This window comes from Coenobita brevimanus, chromosome 43 (assembly GCF_032717465.1).
Source record: "Coenobita brevimanus isolate Jiangsu-jjx chromosome 43, ASM3271746v2, whole genome shotgun sequence".
Lineage (NCBI taxonomy): Eukaryota > Metazoa > Arthropoda > Malacostraca > Decapoda > Coenobitidae > Coenobita > Coenobita brevimanus.
The window spans coordinates 27,350,640-27,373,157 of NC_136996.1; the positions used below are offsets into that span (position 1 = coordinate 27,350,640).

The following is a 22,518-nucleotide window of genomic DNA, read 5'->3' on the forward strand; positions in this document are numbered from 1 at the left end:
ACACACACACACACACACACACATTTTTTTTTACTAGTAAATTTTTTTCTGATAATTATTTTCCTGTACCTACTTCTTTTTTTTTTTTTTTCAGAATTTCACCTCTTTTATTAACCCACTCCTCACTCTCCTTACCCTCTTATTCTCCTGTTCCATTAGCCATTATTTTTTTTTCCAATTTCTCTTACTTTTTCCTTTACTACTCTGTCATTCTCCTGCTCCTTCCTTTTTCTCTCATTATTTCCTTTTTAAAGCGTCAGACTTTGGGTATAGACTTGACACTCCGTTCCCCAAGGCCCTCCAGCCCTCCTACGTGTCACTTACCTTCACATGCTACCTTCACTTGTTTCATATTACTCTCTCTCTCTCTCTCTCTCTCTCTCTCTCGTTTTCTACTTTTCTCAGTTATTTTTTTCACTTACCTTCATTAGCGTTTTTCTCTTTAATTTTCTCGTATTCTCATTTCTCTCTCATTTCCCATCTCTTATTTTTTTCTTCCTCTAGTTTCGCCCAATTTCCCCAGCGCTTTTTTCGTCTCTTTTTCCCAGCAAGTAATACCCAAAACTTAACCCAATCCCCACCAACCCTAACCCAATCCCCACCAACCCTAACCCAATCCCCACCAACCCTAACCCAATCCCCACCAACATAACCTAATCCTCACCAATCTAACCCCATCCTCAGTACCCTAACCCAATCCCTACCAACCCTAACCCACTCCCCACCAACCCTAACCCACTTCCCACCAACCCTACCCCAATCCCCACGAACATAATCTAATCCCTACCAACTTAATCCAATACCCACGACCCTACCCCAATCCCAACCAGCCTAACCCAATCCCAACCACCCTAACCCAATCCCCACCAACCTAACCCAGTTCCCACCATCATAACGTAATCCCTACTAACCAATCTCCACCCTAATCTAATTTTCGCTACCTAATCCCTCGACAACCTAATCTAATTTCCATAAATCCCCAGCAACCAATCCTGAATCCCCAATAACCAACTCCCAATCCCCAACAACCAACCCCCAACCCCCAATCCCAATCAACAAACCCCCAACCCCCAACAACCGATCCCCAACAATTAATCCCTACCAACTTTCGCCTTTGTCTGTCAACTTGTACCTTTCCTTCTTGCTGGAAGTTTGCTCTCATTCAGCCAGTCCCAAAGAAGGGTGACCACTCCCAACCCTCCAACTATCGTCCAATTGCTTTAACGTCCTGTATTTCAAAAGTTTTCGAGTCAATTCTCAATAGAAAAATTTTAAGGCAACTTTCCTATCACAACCTTCTTTCCGATCATCAGTATGGGTTCCGTCAGGGACGCTCCACTGGTGATCTTCTCACCTACCTTTCAGACTCCTGGTCATCCTCCTTTCGGGACTTTGGCGAAAGCTTTGCCATTGCACTTGACATCTCAAAGGCTTTCGATCGAGTCTGGCATAAATCTTTAATTTCCAAACTGCCCTCCTACGGTTTCTATTCTTCTATCTGTGCCTCTATCGCTAGCTTCCTTTCTGGTCGTTCTATAGCCGCTGTTGTAGACGGCCGTCGTTCTTCTCCTAGATCTATCAACAGTGGTGTTCCTCAGGGCTCTGTCCTATCACCAACTCTCTTCCTTTTATTCATCAATGATCTTCTAAGCTGTACATCTAACCCTATCCACTCATACGCTGATGACTCCACCCTTCACCTTTCCATTCGGTTCCCGCAACGTCCATCTCAACAGTTACTTTAACAAACAAGGGATGAGGCTATGGCACACCTAATGTCTTACATGGCTTGTATCTCTGACTGGGGTAAAAATAATATGGTTGTTTTTAATGAATCTAAGACTCAGTTCTTACACCTGTCAACCCGACAAAATCTTCCACAGGTATATCCACTAATGTTTAATAATATTCAGCTTGATCCTGCATCATCCTTGAACATGCTTGGGGTTTCATTTACTCGGGACTTATCTTGGAAAGATCATATAACATCTCTTGTAAAATCTGCTTCCAAGAGATTGGGTGTGCTAAGCCGACTCCGCTCTTTCTTTACCCCTGCACAATTGTTGACTCTATACAGGGATTTTATCCGCCCCTGTGTGGAGTACAACTCTCATGTGTGGGGAGGCTCCCCACATACAGCTCTTCTCAATAGGGTGGAGTCAAAGGCTTTTCGTCTCATTAACTCTCCTCCTCTTACTGACTCCCTTCAACCTCTGTCTCTTCGCCGCACTGTTGCATCTTTATCTCTTTTCTACCGCTACTTTAATGGTCATTGCTCCTCTGAACTGTCTGCTTGCATTCCTCCACCTCTACGACGGGCGCGTAGCACCCGTCTGGCAGCAAACTCTCATCCCTTTTCTGTCCAACTCTCTAATGCAAGAGTTAACCGTTACTCCCAGTCTTTCATTTATGCAACAGGTCAGCTCTGGAACTGTCTCCCTCTGTCTGTATTTCCTGCTGCCTATGATCTCCAGTCTTTCAAATGCAGTGTGTCCAGGCATCTCAAAATGATCGGATCTTGAATTTGGCTCTCTATTGTATTTTGTTTTTCTCTTGGAGGGAACTGTTACTGCGGGCCCATGGCCTTTGGTTCCTTCTTCCTCGCATAAAAAAAAACTAATCCCCAATCCCCAGCAACCAGTCCCCAATCCCCACCAACCAATCCCCAATCCCCAGCAACCAATCCCTCGCCTGGTGTTCGTGAGGGCTGCACTTGAGTGGATTCCAAGCGTCTTTAATTAAACCCCTTCACTACCACTACGTCTCATCTCTCCTTTATTCATATTATTACCAGACGATTTTATTCAACTGAGCATCCCCTGACCTCTCATTTTTATTCATCTTTCTAGATCAGTTTTCTCTCCTCTTTTTAGTCACCCTTAAAAATCTCCCACCACGTCTCTTATTCCTCCTTTATTCGCCTTATTACCAGACGATTTTATTCAGCTGAGCAGCCCCCGATCTCTCAGTTCTATTAGTTTTTCTACAGCAGTTTTCTCTCCTCTTTCTACACTCACTTTAAAAACATCTCGACAAACTACGAAACATGTACCATAATTTTCTCTTCTCTCTTCAGCTTCACGATAAAAATCTCAAAAAGAAGAAGAAGAAGAAAAAAAAAAAGGCTATTAAAGGAGAAATGCCAGTGATTACCAGAGAGAGTGGCACTAGAAGCAACAGGCAACTCGGCGACCAAGAATGTAAACAAACGATGATGGAGCCAATGTTACTGCTTTATAACACGTGACAGGTGAGGGGGAAAAATAGGTGATGATGGTGATGATGATGATGGTGATGATGATGATGGTGGTGGTGACGATGATAATGATGATGATGATGATGGTGGTGGTGATAATGATGATGATGATTATGATGGTGGTGGTGATGATGATGATGATGTCTAGAAAATTATTTGGTTCTTATTTTATCCAAGTCTGTTCGAATGACTAAATGTAAATTATGTTTACAGTATCAAAGGGAGACTTTATCTGTTCTGTAGGGAAAATATTAAGTTAGAGAGAGAGAGAGAGAGAGAGAGAGAGAGAGAGAGAGAGAAAAGGGAGGGAGAAAAGAGGCAGGACGAAAGAACTTTAGCTGTCAGTCAGGCTTAGGCAAAAACCAAGAGTACGATGAAGGGGGTGGGGGTTAATGGGGAAGGGGGTTGAATGCTATAATGAAGGGGGTGAACAGCATAATAAAGGAAGGAAAGATGATGCAGGAGGGGGGAGGGAAGGGATAAGGGGGGAAGGTGGGGAGAGGAAGGGGAGGGAAGAAGGAAGGGAGGGATAAGAGGAGGGAAGGTACAGGAGAGAAGTGAAAGGAAGGGAAGGAGAGAAGAGGGTAAGTTGGGATGAAACGAAGGGACAGGCAAGTGGATCTGATGGGCGGGGAGGGGATGGGTGGCGTATGTTGGGGGAGGGAAGGGGAGGGGAGGAGAAGGTAGGAGGAGGGAAAGGAAGAGAAGGGAGGGTGGGAGTGAGAGGGGAGGGGTATTTATGAGGACCAGACTAGTTGACGTAATAATCTTCTCAAACCAACGACTTCTTTTTCAACTTATTTTTCACACTTTAATAAAACAGCTGACGATTTTATTTATATTACAGACGACAACAATTAACCATGAGTGGGTTAGCGAAGACTATAACAATTCCTTTCATTAAAACACACACACACACACACACACACACACACATTTTCCCCAAAATTATGTAAATTCCTTTGGAGGTTGCAAGATAAAATGAAAAAAGATACAGTACCGGGTAATTTAAGTTACGTGGTAAATGCTTCCCTATTCACTTCGTTCACAGAGGCGATCAAAGAGCATATTTAACTTTCCCTACGATGACGTCCTCTTCGTTTCCATCACACTACAACCAGACGATTTTATCCAACGATTTATTGCAAGTGTAGTGAAGAACCACCAATTTTTTTTAGCCAAAGATTTAATTCAACTTTAGTCATGAAGAATATACGGCTACATCTCATCCCTACACTTTGATAAATCTTACATAAAAGCGTCTGACAGTAACAATATAATAAAATATAAATAATGTCATCTAACGTGAGAGGTTAAGTTTTTACTCGACTGGCGTTTATTTCCTTCACGTTATTTTCAGCCCAGGAGAGAAATACCGAAATAAAGGAGTTAAAAACAGCCTTTTATCATCACCTTCTTTACTAGACACACTTTCCATGTTAAATTAAGTAATCGGGTAGTAGTTCGGTTAAAATAAAGATAACCAATTAAAGGACCTAAAATCTTTACTTCCAGGCGTCTCTATGAAAAATAAATCGTCTCAAGGTAAGGTGATTAACGTAAGAAAAGAATTAGCACCGTACTGAAGGGGCAAATGGAGATATTCTATAATTCTTTTACTATGACTGTCATAATGAAGTGATAAGGAAAAATCAAAGGGTAGTACGAGAGAGAGAGAGAGAGAGAGAGAGAGAGAGAGAGAGAGAGAGGAGACTTGTTCTAAAGATGCCTGAGCGTTCCATCTCCCTCTATGCAACTGCACACAGTTTCTCTCTCTCTCTCTCTCTCATCTAATCCCTTGCCTGCAGCACTCACAATTTAATACTACTTACGAGGTAAGATTATGAAAGAATTATATATACACAGAGGCCACATGAAACTCTTTACTATGAACCTACAATATTTCAACCCCTTCACGATAAACAGAACAGGTGTGCATAATTCTTCCATAAACAGAAAGGACAGAAAGGACACAACAAACCTGTCCTTATTATCACGCTAATAAGTCATGCAACACTCTGAGGCCAAAACATAATTAAAGATAGCTCTACTTAAGCTCCTTGCCTGTGTCTCATACGTATCTGAGTAGGTTCCTCTCTATCTCACTTGACCAGGTTGGGTTAAGGGCCGTGTACTAGTATGCTTCGTAGGCGTTCTTTGCACCTCTTCCTTAGCGACTTATTTTGTACATTAAATATTATTATTGGTATTATTATCATTATCATTATTATTACCGGTATTATTATTATTCGCTTCTCATGAGGCGAAGTAGCACTGGATGATGGATGGATGGATGGATGGATGGATGGATTATTATTATTATTATTATTATTATATTAACGGGGATGGTTTTATGACATGTCGGTGGGTCTTGTGAAAAATCAGGAAAGACTGATTTAACGAAACTAAAATAATCCTGTCCTCTTCTCCAGCGTGGACTCGAACACGCGTCCTTTCACACAGCGGACCAGCTCTCTAACCACATGATCAACACCTGCCCATAACAAGAAGTGTGACTGAGTGTGCAGGATTATGGAAGTCAGCATGCATAAGAGTGACTACGGAAGAGAGCATGAATAAGAGTGAGCGTGAACTAAGACTGAGCATGTGAGAGTGAATATAATTAAGAGTGAGCATGCATGAGTTGGCAGGCTTAAGTGTCAGCAAGAAAAGAAAGTAAGCATGACTGAAAGTGAGTGTGCATAAGAGTGAGGGTGACTGAGAATGTGAGCATGGAAAAAAAAATAAGCAAGACTGAGAGTGAGTGTGCATAAGAGTGAGGGTGACTGTGAATGTGAGCACGGAAGAAAGTAAGCAAGACTAAGAGTGACTATGTATAAGAGTGAGGATGAATGAGAGTGTGAGCATGGAAGAAATTAAGCATGACAGTGAATAAACACAAGAGTAAGGTTGAATGTGAGTGAGTGTGAGCATGGAAGAAAGTATGCATGACTGAGAGTGAATATGCATAAAAGTGAGACTGAATGAGAGTGTGAGGGTGAATGAATCAGGGTGTGAGAGGAGGTGAGTGGCCGGGGAGAGGAAAGGAGAGAAGAGTAGAGGATATAACAATAAATCCTCTGTTTCATCCTCTAACCCCCCATCCCCCCACCTTCTCACCTCCCTCCACCTCACCCCCCCACCTCCTCCAAGACTCCTGCCCCATCTCACTGTAAGCACTTGGTGTACGTGTAGCCGGTGTAGGGGGGTGGGGGGAGGAGTGTATATTCGCTCCAGAAAGTATCGGTGCACTATGGGTCCGTTGCCATTCGGACTGATTCGACCTTTTGGCAGTGACAGCTCGTTAATGCCCGTATAAATTGTAACATTTACGGCCATCCCCTGCTCATTATGAAGGACACAGGAGGTATCTGATACAGCAGTCATCTATCGTTTGGGATGCCAGCACGTGGGAGGACAGAACAGCAATTTCCTGTTTCCTCTGGTCCCTGTGTCATAATATTTAACACATATTTTGCACCGATACTTTCTGGAGCGAGTGTACATGTGTGCACAGCGTCGACAGGGAGGTCGTGTATTATGAAGGACAGATGGATGGATAAATGGATCTAAGTGTACACAGATGCTGAGTGTACATGGATGCTAAGTGTACATGGATGTTATGTGTACATGGGTGAAAAGTGTACATGGATACCAAGTGTACACAGATCTAAGTGTACATGGATGCTAAATGTCCATGGATGCTATGTGTACATGGATGCTAAGTGTACATGAATGCTAAGTGCAGATGGACAGATGGATGGGTGGTGTACTTTGTAGGGTACCGTAGGTGGGTGGGTACACGGATGAATAGATAAGGGTGTAGGCCAGCAAGCCTGGGAAGGTAGATGAGGTGGATGCAAACAGTAGATAGTGGGACGGTGTGATTTAGACAGTAGGTGTGGGAGGAGGTGGGTGCATAGCGTAGATAGGGGGTAGGGGACATGTTCTCGGACGTAGATCGTGACTACAAAAGAATAATTATCTGAGAGGGTGAATGTTAATAACGTTTAGTGCTTTATGTCTATCTATTAATTCATCGATTTTTTTTCCTTGCCTCCGCATGAAGGTTTTGGGTTCTCTCAGGCTTAACAGTCCACCTACGTGCCACACACTGCACATGTCACCTACTAGGCACCAATACCCACTGGTCATTCTGTCTAAACGAAAAAAACAGATCAAAATATTTCCGATCCCAACTCTCGACCTTTTTTGCAACTGTCTACTACCGTACCGGTACTCTACCAAAATGACAACCAGGAAAAAGGAAAATACTGAACCAATAGGAAAAATCGAAGCAGAATGGAAAGAAAGGCTATGGAAAAATAACGCTTGGAAAAGAAAATAAGAGAGTACGCAGAGAAACTTTTGCGAAAAAATAAAAAGCAACTTTGAGGCAACTTTGAACAGAATTGAGAAATGAGGAACTCTGTGGAAGAAAGTGTGGAGAACAAAAATACAGGGGAAAAACTATACACACACACACACACACACACACACACACACACACACACACACACACACACACACAATTTACATTCTTCTGAGTCCACAACACACTTATAGCCCAGTGACCGAACTCAACGCACTCTACGTATCTCGTCTGGCCAAAGAGAGGGGCAACTGATCTAATGTCTGAATTTGAAGGGCACATACTAAAAGAATTATTATGTTTTTTTCTTTTCTTTTTTTTCTTATTTTCAAACTCATTATTTCCTAGAGTTATCAGTAGCCATCATCATCGTCACTGTCATCATCATCACCATCATCATCATCATATCCGACTCCAGAACCCTTTTTCCCTCCCATGTCATGATAATGAAGGTGATAATAATAATAATCACAATAATAATAATAATAATTATTATTATTATAATCCTTTAGCAAAGACGTATCCCTGTGGTAATGAATACACTGTACAGCTATGCACTAACAGCGGCATCAACTAGGACTCGTGCTCTATCTTTCTTTAGGAAATGAAGATGATCCAGCACGTACACCGGTTTCCAAGATACAGCTAGCCTATTTACAGATTAGTTTCCTTATATGGACATAGCTCGCAAAATACAATGTGGCAATTTCATATATATGGACATAAACTAGGACCCATACTCTATCTTTCTCTAAGATATGAAGAGAATCCAGCGAGGTTTCCAAAATATAACACGAAAGATTTTCTTTATATGGTCATAGCTTGTAAAGTACAGACAATATGGCAATTTTACATAAACGGGCATCAACTACGACACATACTCTATCTTTGTGAGTGATATGAAGCCAATCCACCAGGTAGTTTACGAGATACAGGCCGGGACGGAAAGACAGACAGACGGACGGACAGGGGCGATTTCTATATCCCAACCACATGGAATAATGGTGTGGATAATAATAATCTATCTATCTATCTATCTATAGCCCGAGGCCCTAATCCCGCAAAGGGTGGCCGCAGACAAAACGCCTCCAAGTCACTCTGTCACCCACCATTTGACTCCCCTCCCCCCAACTCACCCCCCCCTCCCTCATATACCTCTCAACTCCATCCCTCCACCTCATCCTCGGTCTACCTCTCCCTCTCCCTCCCTCCACCTCACCTACATACACCCTCTTAGTCAGTCTTTCATTCTCCATTCTCTCCACATGTCCAAACCACCTCAGTGTATTTCTCCTAATCTTTTCAATAATAATAATAATAACAACAACAGTACAGCAATAACAATACTAAGGAAAAAGATGGAAGAGAAAGAAATGTGAAGAAGACCAACGAAGAGAAAGTGGACATGGATGAAGAAATAAACAGATAATCAGATGACAGAAGAAAAACGCTGAATAAACAAAGATGACGTCTCTCTCTCTCTCTTAAACCCTATCGTCCACTTGTTCCACCCTACCACATCACCTCACAATTCATCCTTCCTTATTACTCACCCTACCTCACCCCTCACCCCACATCCCCTCACCCCAGCCCACCATCATCCCCACAATACACCCTTTCTTATTCTTCACCCCACTCTAACGCTAAGGTCCACCCCACCCTACTCACCCTAAGGTCCACCCTAACCCTCACCCCTACATCCCACCCTCACTCCTATTCACCCCTACAACCCCACCCTCACCCCCACCTACCCTCTTCATCCCTCACCCTCACAGTACCCTATGAGTACAAACGTCCCTCACCTACTTCGCTCCCCACCCTCACCTTCCTTCACCCCTACCAGCCTCCCCTCCCCTCACCCCACACCCCACACCCCACTCTCGTCTGCGGTCGCCCACAGGTCATAAATTATCGTCTTCTAATTTTCACGATTTTCTCTCACTTCAATAAATTCCAATCAGCGTCCCTTCCAAAAATTCTCACGTTTTTTTTTCTTCTCCCCATTTGTCATTTTCTTACCAAGTCTCTTTTTTTTTTTTTTTTTTTCCGGCGCTTTCAGTTTTCTCTTGGCAATACGACAATACCAATTCAAGTTTAATTCAAGTTCACTTCGATTTTACGTACGGTAGCTGAAGAAGGAGCTCTATCATTGGAGGAATTATTAAGAATATCCTTAAGTTTATCTCTTGCGGTACCGTAAAGTTGCTGAGGTCAGGGGTCAAATAGGGGTCAAAAGTGAGGTCACCCATCTCGTATGACCCTTTTCCACTCACCTGCACACACACACACACACACACACACACACACACACACACACACACACACACACACTTCAAAAGACATTCACACCTCAACACATACTTACACATTCACTACACACTCCCACGCCATTCATTCACACCTCGTCTCACTCCACTTAGGTCACACACACACACACACACACACACACACACACACACACACACACACACACACACTCCCATTCATTCACACCTCGTCTCACATCACTTGGGTTACACACACACACACACACACACACACACACACACACACACACACACACACACACACACACACACACACACACACACACACACTCCCACGCCACTCATTCACACCTCGTCGCACTCCACTAAGGTTACACACACACACACACACACACACACACACACACACACACACACACACACACACACACTCCCACGCCACTCATTCATACCTCGGTTCACTCCACTTAGGTTACACACACACACACACACACACACACACACACACACACACACACACACACACACACACACACACACACACACACACACACACACACACACACACACACACACACACACACACACACACACACACACACACACACACACACTTTTAATGTGACTATAACTTCATCTGTACAATTTTTGGCACTGTGACATGAGAGACTGACTAGAAGTGTATGTAGGTGAAGCGGAGAGGGTAGGAGAAGGAAGACACCAAGGATGAGATGGTGGGATGGAATGGAAATATATATATGAGAGAGGCTGTGGGACTTTGATATAGGGCAGCCTGAATGCATAGGACTGGGTGACGTGGAGGTGATTTGCTTGTGGCCACCCCTTACGGAATTAAGGTGTCAGGATTTACATAGACAGACATAGATAGAGGTTGATACACAGACATAGCCCAGACATAGAAATAAGTAGCTAGATAGATATGATAGACGGAGAGAGATAATTAGACAGATAGATAGATCGACATATACAGACAGACAGATAGATTCATAAAACAGCTACCTCCCCTGAACCGCGACACGGAGGAAGTACGACGAGGATAAAAAAATAAAAAATAAAATATAAATAATCTCTAACAAGGCGACACGCTACCGGACAGAAAAAATATATATATATTCCAAATTTTTGCTCCCTATTTTTGCCCGTCTTTCCCTTTGATCCCCCGTACTTTGTAAGATATACGGTACCTGGGATGGACCGTCCTTTCGACACTCTGTTCACTTTCATTTGCTCAAAAATTGTCATATCTGTCGCGTACGTTAAGGTGCAAAAGAAAGAGAGAGAGAGAAAGAGAGAGAGAGAGAGAGAGAGAGAGAGAGAGAGAGACTAGTACCAGAACAGCGCCAGTCACGAGGAGGTGCAACGGAAAGGATGCTGAGCCGCAGTACAATCTTCTTTTGTAATTAGGCTGTGTTCTGCCATTATTCCGTAATACTATAATATGGTGCTAGTCACGAAGAAGTGCTATGGAATGTATATAACTCAGCAGTGTCGAGAGCCTCTTAACTACCTTATTCTGCCCATTATACTGTAACACTATAATATGGTGCTAGTCACGAAGAAGTGCTACTAGAAGGATAACAGTACAATATAGAGCCTTTGTACTACCGTACCTTATTCTGCCCATTATTCTGTAACAATAATATGATGCCAGTCACGATGAAGTGTTATGGAATGTGTATAACTCAGCAGTATATAGCGCCTCTGTACAATCTTATTCCGTCCATTATAGTTTTACACTTAAATGGTGCTAGTCACGAAGAAGTGCTATAGAAACGATGTATCTAACTCCGCAGTATCGTTATAGGCTATTCTACCACTGACCTACAAGAAGGCAGCTGCAAAAGGGCAAAAATCTCAGCCACGTTAAGATGCATAAACTATAGGTGGGAGTTTGAAAGGACGCTTGTGATAGGTCAGTAGCCCCGTTGCCTGAGTGACGTCACGCCTTGTTTACACGGGGCAAACTCTGGTAAGTCTGGCAGATTCGGCACCGTAATTTTTCGTCTCTCTGAAAACTGCAAGCAATCCCTCCTCCCTAAAATAGCACCAGAATGACAAAGCTTGGAAATTGGAATGGAAACTCAATGAAGGTTAAAATATGCATTTAAAAAATAAAAACGAAACAAATCAAACTCTATAATTTTCTCTCCTCCCTTATTCGTCACTTCATCCCCCTCTATTCCTCTCAAAACACCACCAATTTGAATTAAAGAAAAAAAAATCTTGCAGCCAGAACAGGAAAATGAAGAAAACGAATGCAGGACAGGATTATAAATACTGCAAAAGGTATGCAGGACAGGAAAATGAATAAAATTGAACGCAGAAAATGGAAAATTGATAACATGAATACAGGAAAGGAAAAGAAGAAACTGGATGCAGAATAATATCATAAATAAAACAAATGAAGGAAAGGGAAACGGATAAAATGAAAGCAGGGAAAGAAAATGAATAATGAACGCAAAAAGAGGAAAACTAATAAAACGAAGAAGGGAACACGTAAACTGGTCACGAATAAGTAAGATAAAAAAGAGAGAGAGAGAGAGAGAGAGAGAGAGAGAGAGAGAGAGAGAGAGAGAGAGAGAGAGAGACGGTTCCATGTTTTTCTCTATGTTAGCAACGAATGAGACATATATAAAAAAAGAGACAGTTCCATTTTCTCTCCAAATCAGTCACCAATAAATAACATAAAAAAAAAAAGATGAAATAGTTCCAATTTCTATCTCTCCAAATCAGTCACGAATACATAGGATACACGAGAGGCGAGATACAGTTTCATTTTCTATCTAGCCAAATTAGCCACGAATACGTAAGATATAAAAAAGAGAGCTCCATTATCTATCTCTCCTCTCTTGCCCGCCGCCTCATCCCCCCCCCACCCCCCAGACAGTTTGTAAACATTGGGTCCGACGCGCTGTCACTCACACACTCCAGCCGGAAGGTAAATGTGACGTCCCATTTCCGGAATATTCATGGATTCTTAATTTTTATGCATTCTCACCGGTGTCCTTGGCCGGTAGCGGGAGCGAACTTAGTTGATTTTTCACCCTAGAGTTGATTATATAGTTTTGTAAATCATTAGCATCATCATCATCGTCATATTTTCATCAACATCCATCACCTCCTCCTCCTCCTCATCATCATCATCATCATCATCATCATCATCATCATCATCACCAGCAGCAGCATTCTCCTCTGTCCCCTGCTCGTTATTACTATCCTCATCATCATCATCAACCATCATCATCATCAACTTCATCAATATTGTCCTCCTACTCCCCCCCTCATCATCATCGTCATCATCATCATCATCCCAGTTCTAATCCCCATTGGTTTTTCTCTTTAATACTACACAAAAATACAGAGAATTTAATCTTGACTTCCAAGCTTTAATCAGCATGTTGAGTTCAGGTTCCAAAAAGTGCCAGAACACGGGACGTTTTAATTAACCAACCATAAAGCAAAACACACACACACACACACACACACACACACACACACACACACACACACACACACATACAACATAATCCAACTGAATTTAGTTCTTTGGTTGGGTAGTAAAAGAAAAAACGTCTAAACGCACTATGGCACTTCTAGGTCTCTGGGTCTCTTGCATATTCACAAAAGCCTCTAATTACTTAATGGTTCACTTATTTAACTTAGGAATAAAAAACACTTATTAAATTACTTGTCCAGATTAGCAAAATGAATAAATAAATGAATACGATACACAAATAATAGTGAAGTTCATACCAGGACACCTACCATTTTTTAACTTAGGGACAAAAACATCGATTAAAAATATCTGTCCCTATTTGTAAATAATAATAATAATAATAATAATAATAATAATAATAATAATAATGGAGCAACTCACTGTACGTGCTTACCTATCTCGAGCTCCCCAGACATATCTAGGTCTAAAGCAAAGACTGAGAAGGGAAGGGAAGGGAAGGGAAGGGAAGGGAAGGGAAGGAGTGGAAAGGGAAGGGAAGGGAAGGGAAAGGATGGAAAGGAAAGGAGTAGAAAAGGAAGGGAAGGAAAGAAACAGAAAGGAAGGGGAAGGAAAGAAATGGAAAGGAAGAGGAGGGAAGGGAAGGGAGCGCTGGTATAAATAAAGAAGTAATTACGTGGTCTGTATTTAGTGCTCAGCTTGTTCTTTATTCCTTTGCAATTAAAACACCACACGTTGCCATATTTACCCGATGCTCAGTCATGGAGGTCAATATCTGCTTTGAGTTACTGGATACGACTGAAACTAATTTACCTCGAATCACGGAATTAAAGACGCTATTCTCTGTACTTCAGAATAAAGGTACTAAGGAGAAAAGTACAATACACAGGCTTTAAATGTACTTCATCCTATCCGTAGATTAAGAAAAAAAGATAATGATGATAGTGAAGGTGATGATGATGATGATATTGGTGGTGATGATGGTAACGATGACGATGATGATGATATTGGTGGTGGTGATACTGACGATGACGATGATGATGATCATGATGATAATGATGACGATGATGGCAGTGGTGATGATGATGATGACAGTATTTAACCCTTTCCAGTGGTTGGGGAGCATTCATAATAATTAACCTATTATGGCTAACGATACACAATTTTCAACTACTGATAACCCTACTCAGCGATGTGGTAAAGGAGGCTACCAACACACACACACACACACACACACACACACACACACACACACACACACACACACTTAAGTAACCCTATACCTTAATCCTAAATCTAACAAGTGTAACTCCAAAGGTAACCTAAGTGTGTTTATAAGTACCAAGAGTGGCCAAGTATAGTACTGAGAGTGGCCATGGCGCGTGTTAAGGCAGTGTGGGTGGTATTTATAAAGAATCCTAACATAATTTCACGATAAAAACAAGCCTCTAGAGAAGTGAATCATACAAGGAAGTTATTCCACTTGGTCTTATTTCTAACTCTATCTTTCACTCTAGTTTGACTGCTGTTTGGTGACTAAGTGAAAGTAACACTTCATAAGCAATATTGCATACATGAACTCAAGAGGATTTATAAATATTGGAACCTGACCCTCACTTGCCCCTCAGTGGCCTAATATGGTGGGTCAATCCAAGGCCTTGGTCAGTCCGCCGCACCCCACCCCCACTCCCATCCCCATCCCCACCATCGCCCTTGCACTCGCCCTCACCCTCACCCCGACAACACCTTGCGTGCTGCATGTTATTGATCCTCAGTACACACACACACAGTATATACCGATATATATATATATATATATATATATATATATATATATATATATATATATATATATATATATATATATATATTAAATATAAAACCGGTCCGTGGTAGATAACAGGTAGATGGGTGGGTACCGGCAGATGAATATCATCAAGCTGGTCATGACTTTCATAGTTTGTCCTTTTAGCAGGCACCGGCAACCTATCCTCAAGGCAGGACTCATGAGAAATGAACTTAGGTTAGCCTGATGTCTCGGCACCAGTGGCTGTCAAAAGCCTTACATTCTCATCTCATTTGTCCTACTTATCCTTCTGAGACTTGTTGCATTACGGTACCGTGCATTACTCTGGATATCACCACAAGATTTCATTCACCTGAAGGAAATCTCAAGAAAACCTAAGTAATCATACGCACCTCAGATATTATGTATATGACCTGCGGTGTCTTTAGATACCGTACATTTAGTTTCTTCCTTTCTGCCAGCGCCTTGATTAGACGCCTGGTGGTCTAGTGGTCAGAATGATGCAATCGGAGTAATGGTTTTCTATAAGTTCGATCTGCAAGAAGTGACAGGAGGATTTTTCTGTCACGTAATGCCACCAAGGGAAGTAGGCTGGTCATCTACCCTTACGCATACTGGATTGCCAGCCTAGCCCCGGCCCCCTACCCCTCGAACAGGAATAAAATGAAACTGGATATTACAGTTTTACCTTCTAACTTCACAGCTCACTTTCTTTTCGGATCCGGTATCAAACTATTCCAAAACTGAAATCACACACAAAAGCTGAATAATAAACCCCTTCAGCACGATGACGTATTTTATCATTTTGTTTAGTCTATCCTGAAGCTATTTTATGCAATTTGGGAAAGATTCTTAACGGTACACGAGATAACCGTCAAATCTTGTGTGTGTGTGTGTGTGTGTGTGTGTGTGTGTGTGTGTGTGTGTGTGTGTGTGTGTGTGTGTGTGTGTGTGTGTGTGTGTGTGTTCAACTCAATGCATTGATTAGGCAGCCCGTTCCCTTAGGTCCAAGAACCCCACACCCTGACACCCCTTCCCTCCCCCCAAACCCCCTCCTCATGTCACCTGCGTCTCCCTATCACCCTTCCCCGCCCTTACATCCCTTCCCCTGTCAGTACACCCCTTCCCCCCCTCCCTATCTAATCTTCGTGTCCTTATCAGCCTCCGTTATCTGGCTTGGTACCGCTCCATCAAGGACTAAAACACTCGCTGCGCGTGACACTAAACACGTACGGCACGGACAAAAAAGGCGATTACGATTTATATGTTTACCGGAAGTTAAGATCAATGACGTAACAGCAGACAACCACACTGTAATTCTCTCTCTCTCTCTCTCTCTCTCTCTCTCTCTATTGATAAATGAAAAAATATTAGTTCCGTACTTTATTAAGCCTTCTGTTTCCTGACACATTCGCTAAAAAAATGATCTTAAGACAACAAGCAAAATTTTCTTTACTAAAAATCATGACTTATATGGCAAACACTAGCAAGGAACCTCTAAGCCGTGAAAGCTAGTTGGATGTGTGTGTGTGTGTGTGTGTGTGTGTGTGTGTGTGTGTGTGTGTGTGTGTGTGTGTGTGTGTGTGTGTTGATTAGAGAATTAGCAAGGCTGGATGGTGTGATCACAGGTGAATAAACATGAGAGAGAGAGAGAGAGAGAGAGAGAGAGAGAGAGAGAGAGAGAGAGAGAGAGAGAGAGAGATATCACAGGTGAATAAACATGAGAGAGAGAGAGAGAGAGAGAGAGAGAGAGAGAGAGAGAGATATCACAGGTGAATAAACATGAGAGAGAGAGAGAGAGAGAGAGAGAGAGGTACGGACCTTATAATAAAACACACACACACACACACACACACACACACACACACACACACACACACACACAAATTAATCTTGTCGGTCAGTTCATGGCTATGAGTCTCTGAAATAATAATAATAAAATAATAATAATAATAATAATAATAATAATAATAAACATCTCTTTAAATATTCCCCTCGGCTTTTCAATCTCAAGAGTGGCTTTTAGATGCATTAACTTGCGGCTCAAAATGGTTAATGGTGCACAGGAAGGAAGGAAAGAAGGAAGGAAGGAAGGAAGGAAGGAGGGAGGGAGGGAGAGGAAAAGAAAGAAAGAAAAAGAAAGAACCGAAAGAATGAATGGATGGAAGGAAGGATGGATGGAGGGAGAGAGAGAAGGAAGGAAGGAAGGAGGGAGGAAAAAGATAAAGGAGGGGATGGGAGGAAGGGAAGAGGGATGGAGAAAGAGAGGACTAAGGAGAGAAGGGCGAAAGTTAGAAATAAAGGAGGAATGGAAGCAGAGAGAGAGAGAGAGAGAGAGAGAGAGAGAGAGAGAGAGAGAGACTGCTAGTTGCTATGACTACGAAAGAGTTATGAGAGGGCCATAAGACATAACAAAACATAACACACACATAAAAATTCCTGAGAGAGAGAGAGAGAGAGAGAGAGAGAGAGAGAGAGAGAGAGAGAGAGAGAGAGAGAGAGAGATTGGGACAGTTTGAGTACATACAGGTGTGACAGTGATTATTAAGAGTATGACTGGCAGGAAAGACTATGAGGCTCCCGTGACACTCAGCTGAATAAAATCGTCTACTATCACCTAGAATATAACACTAGAGTTGACCGAGCATGACAGGGGTAAAGGTTCCAGCAATAACACTCGGGCTTCAGCAACTCACTTTTCTGCTAAATAAAACTGCCAGGAGTTAGATGGGATTAAGTACAAGACGGTGTGACCATGGGAGGGATAATCGTCAGAGAGTAAGGTCCTGGAGGCTGATTCTCGCTGGCAAGAGTTCGTAGCGCCTCTTCCCTACCGAATTATTCCCGATGTTTCATCCTAATATTCTCCTCCACAATAATCAGTCTGTATCACTGTATTATCGACAGTTTGTACGGGAGACGCAGCTGTATATCTTCTTTAGCCGTTTATTTTCCTTTTACTATTCTAATTTCTCTCACCTACGCCTGCTCGAAGGAAGAAGAAATAATGAAGACTTAGTACCAAGCCATAATACGGCTATAAGGCACTGTAGGATTAAAGGGAAAATAATGGACGAAAGAAACGCGGAAATACAAAAAAGAGAGGCAGGACAAGAGCAGAGCACAGTAAGGAGAGAAAGAGTGGACACAAAAACACCCCTTTTAGTCGCCTCTCACGACAGGCAGGGATGCTGAGGGGGTAAGCTTGCCCGAAATTTTTGGTCTTTTTGCATCTTAGCTATTTCACGTTGCTCAGTGGCAGCAAAAGACAATGCTACAGCCTTACGTCCTGTCCATAGCACTTCTTCGTGACTAGCAATATACTGTAATGTTAATCGTTTGGTACAGGTCAGTGTTGAAGACATACAGTACAGATGGCAATTTTAGACTAGGTAGAGTACAAGGAGTATCGCGTAGGGTCAATGAACGCTATTTCTAATCTTTACGGACTGCAACTTCTGAGCCAAATAAACTAGTCTGGTGGCAGCAGACTTAAAATTAAAATGGTGTGGGCTGAAGGGGTTACAAGCGTGGGGTCCTGCCTTAAAGTCGCGGTAGGGTACAGTTGCGGTCAATATTTCCTCTACACCACCTCGAAACTGTGTCACAACCTAATGCCATCTTCGTAACGCCATGCTCAAAAGTTCGAGAGTCTCCTAATGTCATCTGAGGAGTTGAAAGGTGTTACGTAAACTTCTTTTATGAGATACTAGGGGCACAATTTAAAAAATATATACGAGAAAGAAAAGTTTAGTGAAGGCTATTACCTAACTCTATCCAGTTCGAAAAGTCTCCTAAGCTCCAAATGTCTCTCCTAAGTTGAATACTGTCGTAGGGAGGAGACAGCAGATATAAACTGCATTGTGCCTCATCGGGCTGCAAGGGTTAAGTGATAAGACCTAAGCTGCTCCACAAACGTTTCTCTCTTTCGTCCTGCAGTACAAACGTCTTCATTTACTATCGTCCTTTAACACAAACGTCTTCTCTTCCTGTCACCCTTAAACACAAACGTTTTCACTTTCACGTCCTTTAACACAAGTAGCCCATTTTCACTTCTTTCCGTACTCTGACAAACTTTTTCACTTCCTATCGTTCTTCAATATGTTTTCACTCCATATCGCTCTTTAACACAAACGTCATCACTTACTATCGTTCTTTAACAAACTTTTTCACTATCATTCTTTACCACAAACGTGTTCACATACTGTCATTCTTTAAAGTTTTCGCGTCCTATCTTCAACAAAAACGTTTTTACTTCCTACCGCTCTTTAAAAATAAATTACCGTATAAAATAAGGTGCAACAATAACATTAAATTTCGTTCTTATTGTCTTTATGGTCTTTAAATCTCTGTAAATAACACTACACTGATAAGACGGTAATAATATTTAAAAACTGATAACAGAATGATATTAAAAAAGCATACACAAAAGAATGACATAGGATGAGAGTGATGATAACAGAATGATGATAAAACGTAGTAAGAGGAGTGACAAAAGAATGAGTATAGGATGAGAATATAGCATGGAGACCAGGATAAAATAGGTATAATTATGATAGGAGGATGAGGATACTAAAGACGAAGAACGAGAGGAGAATGAGGATATTAAAGAATTGTAATAAGAGGATAAAGCCACTAAAAAAAAGAGTGAGAGCAGTGAGAAAAGTAATTTGGTTGAGAGAGAGAGAGAGAGAGAGAGAGAGAGAGAGAGAGAGAGAGAGAGAGAGAGAGAGAGTTGAATATTATTAAACAAGAGCAATCAGGCAAATGAGTATATCGAAGAAGAGAAATTATGAGAGAGAGAGAGAGAGAGAGAGAGAGAGAGAGAGAGAGAGAGAGAGAGAGAGAGAGAGAGACTGAATATTAAACAAGGGTAATAATAGGCAAATGAGAATATCAAAGAAATTATAAGAGTGAGAATATTAAAGAACGGTAATAAGAGACTGAGAATACTGGAGGAGGATAGTAATAAGAGAAAGGTGAGATAAAGCAACAGTAAGAGAAAGTGAATATTAGAGGAGTTAATTAATGAGAATATTAAAGAAGAGCAATTATAATACACTGAGAATAATAGCCTAAAGACTGGACATTAAAGAGAAGTAAACAGAAGACAATTATGATAAACCTACTACACTCTTGTTACCTTAACCTGGCCCAGATTTTCGTCCTTTTGCTGCTTATTTCACGTAGCTCAGTGGCAGAATATAAGACAATGCAACGGCTCCACATCCTTGCTATAGCACTTCTTGGTGACTAGTATCTACTCTAGTGCTAGTCCACTGTTATTGCTAAGCATTGAAGATGCTGAGGGGTGAATTTAAGGCCAAGTTAGAGTAAAAGGAGTATAGAAAAAAAAATCACGTGGTTGGTTAAGACAGGGTTGGTGGGAGCCGGGGATAATCTAGGCTTATCGATCCGCGGTACAGAAGACGTGATTTCTCTCTCTCTCTCTCTCTCTCTCTCTCTCTCTCTCTCTCGTTAAAAGTTATAAAAATACTAAAATGAGAGAGATCTAGTTAATTAAACAGATAGAGAGATTTCCTCAATCGAACTCTTCAGTGTATGTACGGTGGGAAGACATGATTTTTTTTATTTATAAAAAAAAAAAAACAGCTAAAGTTCTTTCCTGTGTTTTCTTCCAGCACTGTTTATCGTCTTACAAATCACCTAGAGATAAATAATAATAATAATAATAATAAGAATAAGAATAATAAGAATAATAAATATTTTGTGGTAATAGTAATAGTAACAGTAGTTCATTAGACAAACAGTATTTCAAACAGGCAGAAAAATACGCCAGCAGCTAACACAACAATACCCTACTGTTAAAAAAAATATATATCTGGGCACATATCCAGACAGCACAATACAAACAGACTAATCTCACTTCATCAACGCCACACAACCTTACTCAACTAGGACTGAATCCCAGATGCCAGAGAATGCTAATATTGGTACCAGTGTAATGCTAGTAAACAGAGAAAATCCAGTTCTATATTTCTAGTGGTCAGAGAAAATCCAGTTCTATATTCTAGGTAACGCCACGTGATTATATGTACCGGGTAGCTGAGTCATAAAGGCCTTGTGGGAGATGAGAGATAAGGGCAAATTATGTGTAAATAATAAGCCTTTGTTCTCTGTGATAATAGGCCTATCCTCATTAGCCAAATACAATTATTCAGTGTGGCAAATTTCACTACTATACTACTACTACTACTACTGCTACTACTACCTATGCTATTATTATTATTATTTTCAACGATGAACAAGAGGCTTATAAGACAAAAGCTAAAATGAAAATCCTTGACCTTTATGCATTCCTCATTATACTCCTCCCTCCCTCCCTCCCTCGCTCTCTCTCTCTCCTCTCTCTCTCTCTCACACACACACACTACTATTCTCACTTTCTCCTTACCTACACATTTTTTTTCTTCTCTTATCTCCTACTAACCTCCCTTCATAGACTAATCTGCCTAATTTAGATATTTGCTACATCCACCTACTGATTACTAAGCCCAAACATACTCCTAACCTCTCTCTCTCATACCTTCATCATACACACCCTGCTCCCTACATTCCTTGCAATAATACAAAACACGAAGAATACCCAAACATCAGTAACTGCTACTACCACTCTAAGCTTACTTTTCGATGACTACTGCTGCTACTACAAGAGCCGTATCACTAACTCCACTCAAGAACAATAACAACACTCACTCCTCTTTCTCCTCCTCTTCCAACTACTACTAATACTACTACTACTGCTGCCGCTACCACTACAACAACTACGACAACGAAGACAACAAGCACTAATGCGCTACGTAACACTAAAAAAATCTAGGAATCTGCGCGACTGACCGAAACTTTCTGACAACAACAACAAATGCGCAGATCAAGACAGCAAAGAAAATTCCACTCGTACAAACGCACAAGATATACACATTCTTTCCCCACAACATATACAAATACACACATTCAACCCTCTCCTGTGCACCTTTTATGTGTACAGGAACTATTTGCACAGCGCACACAGAATCTCAGGGCAGGAGTCACAACCTTCCATCCTACTCAATGGAACAATTTGTCCCGCACGTGTCTGAGTCTGGGAGCATTCGGGTGTCTGGCTGACTCGGCACTTTTTTTTACACGCTCATAAAAAATATAACCAATACTAATTTATTTATTCCTCAAAGGTATTCAGAGTTTTGGTGCGTACATCGTCTCAGGATAGGCAGAAAGGATAAACTGACTGGATTTGGCGCAGTCGCCGAGCTGCCCTGTGACGAAACCTCCCGGCGCCACACGAACCCCACCCACTCGACCAGCTTGCAAATCGTGTGG

General features: G+C 41.6%; 1 protein-coding gene across 2 annotated transcripts in view; it reads right to left on the reverse strand.

Annotated features, from left to right (window-relative positions):
* Positions 1-22,518, reverse strand: part of pico (ras-associated and pleckstrin homology domains-containing protein pico) — a 735,402-nt gene that overhangs the window by 712,324 nt on the left and 560 nt on the right. The window lies entirely within an intron of this gene.